The following is an 8,800-nucleotide window of genomic DNA, read 5'->3' on the forward strand; positions in this document are numbered from 1 at the left end:
TCTTCCTTGCAGGATAATGGATATTTTCCTATCACACACATCATTGTACTTCAAGATAGCTCTTGAAATGCTCTTTTTAATGAATGGAACAATTCCTGTTCAATTTGTCACTACAGGTATAGTAAACTATGTTATTGTGTAGTTAAAAATGGTCAATATCTGTCCATTTCAGATCACTAATGCCTAGGATATCAGTCTTTATGCATTCCATTTCATTCTTTATGACTTTCAGTTTTCCCATATTCATACTTTCTACATTCACATTCCAACAATAAATAGATGTTTGCAGCGATTTCTTCCCATTTTGAGTTGTGCCAAATCAGCAAAGGAAATTCCCAAACACTTGACTCCACTCACATAAAATGGTCAACTCTACTTTGGGGAGACAGCTCTTCCATGGTTATATATGAATGCCTTCCACTCTGAACAGTTCATCTTCCAGCATTATATCAGAGTACTTTCCTTTGTTATCCATAAGTTTTTAAGGCCTATATTTGAAGAATTCTCTGGGGAAAATACTGAATGATGCAGAAAGCATCAAAAGAAGATGGAAGGAATACACAGTCATTGTACCACAAACAAATGGTTAAAAGTCAATCATTTCATGAGGTACTATTTGATTAAGGACCAATAGTACTAAAGGAAGATGTTCAACCTGCACTAAATGCATTGATCCTTTCACAAAATTCCATTAGTATTTCACAAAATATGCCAAGCCAGCTATCCAGTCAACTGATTAGAATGTATCCATATATGTGCACATCTCACAGAGAACTGACCCAATGGAATGTGGAAATCATTGAACAATATCATTAATATCACATGCAAGTGAAATTATTCTTAATATAACTTGAAAACAGTTAGAATAATTCATCTACAGAGAATTCCAGAAGTTCAAGATGATTCAGAAAATGTCATGGAACTAGGGATGTCATTGCTGATGTCAGATGGATCTTGACTAAGAGCAGAGAATACCAGAAAGATGTTTACTTATGCTTTATTAACTATGAAAAAACTTTTGACTGTGGAGATCATGACACTTTATGGATAACACTGTGAAGAATGGGTATCCCAGAACACTTAAATTTGCTCATGAGTAACCTGTTCATAGACAAAGAATCAGTTGTTAGATACTGAATGGCATAAAATTAGGGCGGTGTCTTCAGTGTTGTATCCTCTCACCATACTTACTTCATATGTGTGACCAGCAAATAATCCAAGAAACTGGATTATATGAAGAGGAACACTTCGTCAAAATTTGAGAAAGACCCATTAACAACCTGACATATGCTGATGATACAACCTTGCTTGCTGAAAGTGAAGATGATAATGAGAGAAGATTGAAGTTGTCAAAGATTTCATTTTGCTTGGATCAACGATCAATTTTCATGAAAACCTCAGTCAAGAAATCAAATGACCTGTTGCATCTGGTTAATTTACTGCAAAAGACCTCTTTAAAATATTAAATATAAAAGATGCCAGTTTGAAGACTAAGATGTGCCTCGCCCAAGCCATGGTATTTTCAATTGCCTTATATGCATGTCAAAATTGGTTAATGAATGAGGATGTTAGTAGAAGAATTAATGCATTTGAATTATGATGTTAGAGAATATTAAAAAGCACCACAGACTGCCAGAATAAACAAATATGTCTTAAAAGAAATGTAGCCACAATGTTTCTTATAAGTCAGATGGCAAGATTTATCTGTAATACTTCAGATATGTTATCATGTCTGATAACCAGGAGGGACCAGTCCATGGTGAAGCACATCATCCTTAGTAAAATGAATGTTCAGTAAAAAAGAGGAACCTCCCCCCCAATGATATTGATTGATACAGTGGCAGCAATAATTGGCACAAATTTAGCAACAATTTTAAGGATGGTACAGGACCCAATATGTTTCACTGGTGTGCACAGGGTCACTTTGATTCGGAACCAACTTAATGGCACCTAACAACAACAATCACCATTCAAAAGTGGTCTGCCTCTCTTTCTTCCCAGTCTATCTTAGTTTGGAAGCTTTGCTGAAGTCTGTCCACCATGGATGCCTCTGTTAGTATTTAAAATACCAGCATATAACTTCCAGCATCACAGCAACACACAAACCACCATAGTAAGACAAACTGACATCTGTGGTATTTCTATATGTTGTTGTTAAGTGCCATCAAATCAGTTCTGACTCATAGCAACCCTGTACAGGGTTTCCAAGGAGCAGATGATGGGTTTGAACCACTGACTTTTCAGTTAGCAGTCCAGTAAAACAACTGCTAAAATGAAACAAAGAGATCACCAGTGTAGCCAATCGGACTAGACGGTACTTTACAACAACAAAAATGAACCAAACCCAACCTACTGCTATCGCCTAAATTTTGACTCATGCCAACCCCATATGTTACTGAAAAGAATTGCTACATAGAGTTTTCTTGGCTACAATTTTTATGGAAGCAGTTTGCAGACTTTTTTATTCTTCTTCTTTGCAGCACTGCTGGATTGCTTAGAACAGCCAGTCTTTAGTTTAGCAGATGTTTGCAAACCATTTGTACCATCCAGGACCTACTAAAACGAACATACCACCTTTATTATGATGTTTTAATCCACAAATTAAATTTGATATGCTAATTGTAATTTAGAAAGAAAAAGTACCAGCATCTGAAATAATATACTATATTCATACTGAACAATGATGTATCAAAGCTGTTTCTTGATTCAACAATACTAGTTATGGTTGTTGTTGTTGTAAGTGCCGTTGAGTCAGTTCAGACTCATAGAATCCTGCATAAGGTTTCCTAGGAGTAGCTAGTGAACTTGTACCACTGACCTTGTGGTTCAAACTGACCTTGTAGGACCTCTGTACCATGTCTGAAGCTGTGGTAATAAAGATGTTCCACAATTAGAAGCTTAAAAAGTACAAATTTTATTCTCCGATTTACCAACTCCAAGTAAATAGTCCAAGAAAGTAGGAAACTCTGCCCTACAAGGCCATTCAAAGACTCAGTTCCTTACACAGTCCCATTATCTAATTGTCATTCTCATCTGCACAGTCATAGCTAGGCCCCATAAATGACAAAGTCACAACTCATGAGGATGAAAAAGCATAAAAAATTCACATCCTCAATATTTTAAGGCCCATAACTGAAGTGGCCATTTCACTTCTAGTAATATTCCATTAGTAGAAATTTAGTCAAAAGGCCACAAGTAGCTGTCAGGGAGTCTGAAAAATACAATCTCTAGCTGGGTAGACACACGCCCAGCAAAATCTCTGCTACAGAAGAAAGGAGATTTGTGTGAGTATGTGTGTGTTTGTGTGTGTGTGTGAATAGCTAGCTATTTTTACCATCAGGCAAGAAGAGCATGTGGCTGGTGAACCAAGAGAATATTGGATGGATACTAGGAATATAATCAGATAAGAGGGAAACAGATGAAAAAGATTTCACAAACAAAATGTACTGCTGATACCTATTCTATATTTAGATTATATCAATAGTGAAATGATAATTTCTATGGTGAACACTATCAAAAGTCTTGTAATGACATCAGAGAATCAAACTGACAATCCCTACCCACAAGGTCATGTATGAAAACAGTTTTGTTTGTTCTATGTAAAGGAGGTACAAAGCAAAGCATACTAGAGCAAAAAGTCAACTCCCTTTTGTGAAGTGTGTTCCTTAATAAATACAATGTCATGAACTGTCATATTTTAAGTCTACTTCTAAATATAACTTTCTGTTACTCTACAAACTCAGTGACCCTTGCTCTTCAAATATGTTGCTGCCTAACATCTCCTGATTTTTTTTTTTTTTTTTTTTTGTGAATCTGTTTGTTGTCATAAAAGTGGAATATACATAAAATTTTGTATCAAATAAAAATCTAATTTCTATTTGGCCATTTAAAATTTTTATAACATTGTTTGAAACCATTATGACATCTTAAATCATAGTTTATGTATACTTTCTTGTTAGACTTCAATCTGCAAGCATTGCCCTGGTCATAAAGGATTAAAAAAATAAGTAACAGGAACCCTGCCTTTAGTGAAGTCATAGTCAAAGTATTTTTAATAAGGAAAGCAAGATTCACATGCACCAACATGCTAACTGAAGGAAAGAGAAACATACTAATCAAAAATTTAAGTTGACTTTATTTTTATAATTTAAGTAAATAATCTTTATTTAGGAATCCCAAATCTATCCTCAAAGATCCTAAATTTGATTTCTTGTTCTGGTCATTTCTGTTATTTATTATAGAAACATAAAGAAAAATAATACCTGGTGTGGCGCTGTGGTAAGTTAATGCATCAGACTGCAAAGCCATTTGAACTGCAAAGTCGATGGTTCAAGCTCACCAGCTGCTCATCGAAAACCCTATACAGGGTTGCTATGAGGCGGATCCGACTAGATAGCACTTCACAACAACAATTGTTTATTAAATGTTTAAATTCTAAAACATGTCTATATTGTTTCACTTTCTATAGTATAAGTAATAAGTTTAAAACTACATCGTAGTAAGCTTGTTAGCTATTATCAGTATGCTAACTAAACTATTCCTATGTAGCAGATGGAGGAGAAATAAAAGCACAAGTCAAACTGAATTAAAAGTTTATGATTTCATTGTGAAAGATCACAATTCTTCAGATTGGAAGACATAGTGATAGCAGGGAAGTTCATTTTGGAGTTTAAATAGTCAATCCTGTTATCTTCTTAGCTTGAAAATAATTTTTGTGTCAATTAAACTCTTACCAAAAATGAATACGTTTGAAAGAGTTCTTTGGCAAATACTACTTTTAATCTGTGAACTATAACAGTCTATCCAACACTTGCATGCATGCACAGTGAAACCTGTAAGAGTAGAAATTCAACGGGACTGTTTTGCTTTACAGAGTCTCACAAGTTTTAGCTGTTGATAGGGTATAGTTCTATAATTTTTTAAACATTCACTATTAGTGAGAAATATTTTCATTTTCCATCTTATACATGTTCTGGCTTTTGCAGGTGGTGGTGGTGTTGCTGTCAGATGTCATTGAGTCAGTTCCAATTCATAATGACCCTTGTGTACAGCATAACAAAATATGTCTGATTTTGCAACATCTTCTCAATCATTTTTTTTGTTTGAACCATACTGTAGCAAATGTAACAATCCATCTTCCTCATTTATGCTGACTCTTTATCGTGTATGTTAGTTATCTAGTGCTGTGTGGTTCCTTGAATTTACTTAATGTGACTTTTCTATCCAAAGCCTTCTAAATCCCCACCAAGTGATAAAGTTGTTGTTGTTGTTGTTGTTGTTGTTAAGCACCATCGAGTCAGTTCCAACCCATAGCGACTCTATTACAGGGTTTAGTGGGACCATGCAAATAAGGTATGTTGTTATTAAGTGCCAGTGAGTAAGTTCTGACTCATAATGACCCTGTATAGGGTTTCCAAGGAGAGGCTAGTAAGTTTGAACCACTGGCCTTGTGGTTCAAACTGACTTTGCTGTCCAGTAATGTATCCTACAGCAACACACCAAGACTCCTAGGAAGGACTATAAAGCTGGAATTGGTAAGAGGCAACAACAAGAGGTGATGGCAGAGATAGTGGCATGAAGAGACAAAGCAGCTTCAGGCTTGAGGTTTATGGACTGAGTAAAGCTGAGTGCCTATGAGCAGAAGACTGGCTTGAAGGATGTGCCCTTTAAACATTCACAAACTGGCTAAAATAAGTTTGTAACACGTGCTCAAGCACGGCAGAAGCCAAGGGACCAAATGGCTGAGAGGCTGAAAATAAGAGTGAATTGTGCCTACAACATGGTAGACAAGAGGCATTCCTGAATAGAGAACGGCTGCATTCTGAGTTGATTTTTATCCTGAATTGTACCCTATTCACTTCCTTAATAAACCCCATAATCGTGAGTATTGTTATGAGTTCTGTGTGACCATAACTATGGATTACTGAAACCAGATGAGAAGCAGAGTGCTATGGGAGACATAGTTGATATCAGAATAGGGTAAAGAAGGTTGTAGGGTGGACGCATGTCTGACCTCCACCTCATAGGAATTGGCCTTGGACTGACTTTGAGTTTGATACTCTTTCCCCCTTGTGAAGCCAGGGGAAGTCAGACATGGTCACCACATGGTCTTTGCGTGCTGCTATAACAGAAATGTGAAAAAATGGATGGCTTTAACAAGTAGAAATTTATAATCTCATAGTTTTGGAGTCTAGAATTTCAAATTCAAAATGCAAGCTATAGGGCAAGGTTTTCTATTCATCTCCTGTCAGTGTCTGTAGGGCTGGAGATGCCCACATCTCATGACATCAATCTTCCCCTGGATCTGGGATTTTAACAGTTTAGGGACCCCGGATCAAAAGAACACACTGCCTTCCTGTCTTTTTTTGCTTGCTAAGAGTATGCCCCTCTTATCTCTGCTAACTTCCCTCTCTTATCTTTTTAAAATGAAAGATGTTGCAGGCCACAACCCAAGGAGATTCCTCTTACATCAGGTCAAGGCTATGATGGGATTAAGGATGCATGCCACCCTTAAACTTCTTAATGGATCATCACATAACTGCTAAATTCATCACTACATAATCTCAAAATTTATCCTTACATAACTATCAAACCACTAAGAATTATGGTCCGGCCAAGCTGACACATAATTTGGGGAACACAGTTCAATCCATGATACCAAACAGGATGACCTTCTCCAGAACAAGTCCAACCTGATAACATGTCAAAGTACATGAGATGGAGTCTCAGCATCCTCGCTTCTAAACATTCTGGGTATGCTTCTTGTAACAAAAAATGTGTTTGCTCTTCTGTCAACATATGTTATATTTAATATTTTTTGCCAACACCATAAATCAAAGGTATAAATTCTTCACCAGTCTTCCTTATTAATTGTCCAGCTTCCATATGTATATGATTTGACCAAAAATACCACAGTTTGTATTAGGTGTACCTTAGTACTCCAAGTGAAATCTTTATTTTTTAAAAAAACATTTAAGAGATTTTTAAGCATATTTGCCCAAAGCGATATGATATTTGATTTCATGACTGCAGTTTACATGGACACTGATGGTGGATCTAAGCAAAATTAAATCTTAGACACTTCATTTTTTTCTCTGTTTATCATGGTAATGCTTATTGGTCCATTTGTGAGGATTTTTTGTTTTATTTATATTGAGGTACAATCCATACTGAAACCTGTGGTCTTTGATATTCATAAGTAAGGATTTCAAGTCCTCTGCTTCCAGTAAGTAAAATTGTGTCATCTGTATATCTTAGGCTGTTTCTGAGTTATACTCTAACCAAGAAGCAAAAGGTCTCATTGCCACAAGGAGACGTCAGGGTCCTATGTTAGTAAGGCCCAAGTATAAGCTGTCCTGACTGAAGTGTTTATCCTGAGTTATTCCTATTAATTCCAAGTTGATTCTGAACCAGACTTGTAACCTGTTACTTCCCTAATTAACCCCATAATTGTGAGTATTTTCTTTGAGTTCAGTGTAGGTATTGCAATGAACTAATGAATCTAACAGTGAAGTGGAAGCAGTAATAAGCTCAAACATAACAATTGTGAGGAATGTTCAGGATGTTTCATTTTGTTGTGCAAAGGACTACTATGAGATGGAACTAACTCCACGGCACTTTACAACAACAGTACTAAAGCAGAATGTGCCACAGGAGGTATGGTTTTGTCAGAATTATTTAATAGGTTGGAGAGTGGAGGTATGTATATTCTAACCTTTGTCTCTGTCAGTTTGCCATACTGTGGTGGCTTGCATGTTTCTGTGATTCTGAAAGGTATGCCATGGGTATTTTAAATATCAGCAGGGTCATTCAGAATGAAGGGTTTTCAGCTGAGCTTCCTGAATACAAACTAGCAGGAAGGAGAGATGGACTGTTTGTGAATATATAGTTATAAGGAAAATGATATGAATACCAACACCAAGAGTATTCAATATTGAAATATGATGAAGAGCACAAGAATAATGCCACATATAGTGCTAGAAGATGAGCCCCTTAGGTTGGAATACACTCAAAATATGACTGGGGAAGAGCTGCCTCCTCAAAGAAGAGTTGACCATGATGACGCAAAGGGAGTAAAGCTCTCTGGATCTTCATTTGCCAATGGGGCTTAACTATAACATCCATTAATAATCAGAACATGGAATGTATAAAGTATGAATCTAGGAAAACTGGAAGTTGTCAAAAATTAAATGGAACATATAAAAATTGATATTCTAGGTATTAGTGAGCTAAATTGAACTGGCATTTGCCATTTCGAATCTGATAATCACATGATTTACTATGCCGGGAATGACAAACTGAGGAGTAATGGTATTGGATTCATCATCAAAAAGAACATATCAAACAGTATAACATTGTCCATGATAGGAAAATATCCATATATCTACAAGGAAGACCAGCTAATACCACTATTATTTAAATTTAGGCACCTGTCACTAAAGTCAATGATGATGAAATTGATGAATTCTATCAACTTCCTCAGTCTGAGATCAAACATGCAATCAAGATGTATTTATAGAGGCGGGGCTTGATAGAGGCTAGAGTGGAGGTACAGCAATACCAAAGAATATGAGGCAAAGCAGATTCAGGGCAGAGCTCCAAAACTCAGAACCACATAGATAGAAATATTTAAAAGGTCTGAAGGCTTATAGCTAGTGTAACTTATAGCAAGAGTAATAAATTACATACTTTTGATCCTAAAATATGCTATCTGCAAGAGACACATCTCACACACAGAGACAAAAACAGATTAAAAGTCAAAGGATGGAAAAAATATACAAAGCTAATTGCAATAAAAAAA

This window comes from Chrysochloris asiatica, unplaced genomic scaffold (assembly GCF_000296735.1).
Source record: "Chrysochloris asiatica unplaced genomic scaffold, ChrAsi1.0 scaffold00298, whole genome shotgun sequence".
NCBI lineage: Eukaryota > Metazoa > Chordata > Mammalia > Afrosoricida > Chrysochloridae > Chrysochloris > Chrysochloris asiatica.